Source organism: Arachis ipaensis, chromosome B05 (genome assembly GCF_000816755.2).
Source record: "Arachis ipaensis cultivar K30076 chromosome B05, Araip1.1, whole genome shotgun sequence".
Classification (NCBI taxonomy): domain Eukaryota; kingdom Viridiplantae; phylum Streptophyta; class Magnoliopsida; order Fabales; family Fabaceae; genus Arachis; species Arachis ipaensis.
The window spans coordinates 146,339,885-146,341,125 of record NC_029789.2 but is presented as its reverse complement, the minus strand read 5'-3'; positions in this window follow the sequence as shown (position 1 = coordinate 146,341,125).

The following is a 1,241-nucleotide window of genomic DNA, read 5'->3' as shown; positions in this document are numbered from 1 at the left end:
AATGAATAACATAATAAATCTTTAAAAAATCACAAGTCTAAAATCTTAATTCACTCAATTAATAAAATATATTTAAATAGATTTTAGAACAAAAAATACATCTTTTTATTATAAGTGACACAAAAATAGTTAAATTGTTTATATATAAATTTAATGTCACTCAACTAGTTCAATAATTAAAAAAAAGTACATCATTTAGTTAAAAATGACATAGTTAAGAAATTCGATTTCACGGTTAAAAAATTTTCTTATCAAAATTCAGAAACTTAAGTAACGATTAAAAAATTTTGATGTTATTTTTTCGATAAATTTTTCATAATTCAAAACTCTTCTTCCTTCTTTTTCTCTTTTTTATTATCATCATCATCATCTTCTTCTTGTTTGTTTCTTGTTTGACATTCACATAATTCTTATTTCACCTTTTTAACAAGAAGATGTGTCACGGTTAAAAAGTTTCGGTGTTATTTTTTAATAAATTTTACATAATTCAAAATTCATTATCCTCTTCTTTTTCATCATCGTTGTCGTATTCTTCTTCTTTGCTTTTTCATCTTCTCTTTCTTATTTCACTTCTCATAATTTTTTTTATTTTATTCTTTTAATAAGAATAAAAACAAAAAAAATAAAAAATCAAAACAAAAAAATATATAAAAATGCAAAAATACTCGAAAGAAGAGAAAGAAAAAAAAAAAGAAAAAACAGCCACGACAATAGCAATAAAAAAACAATAACGAAGAGGAAACATGGGAAGAAGAAAAAAGAATACAAAAAAGAAGAGAGTATTTATATTAAAAAGCATGAGATATGGGTTAATAAAAAATGGGAGTACACGCTCTTATTAATGAAATTAGTTTTTGAATTATATTTTAAATAATATAATTAAAAATATTTAAAATTATAAATATACTTTAAAATTAATTATTATCTCTTTTTTTAATTTCAAAGATATTAATTATTCTTTCTCTCTAATTTCAAACACATTAATTTACATATAACTTTTTTCTAATTTTTTTAGTCTAATCTCAGCCACTAAACATGTAATATCAACAACTGAACATGTAATATCAACAAATTTTAACATTATTAATTTTAACATTATTAGTAACAAAACTGTAAAATGACTAATATGATTTTAAATTTTTAAAAAACAAATCTGATTAAAAAAAATTTAGAAACTAATTTAAAGAATGAATGATTTTTCATTTATGAATTTAACTATTTACTCATATATATATATATAA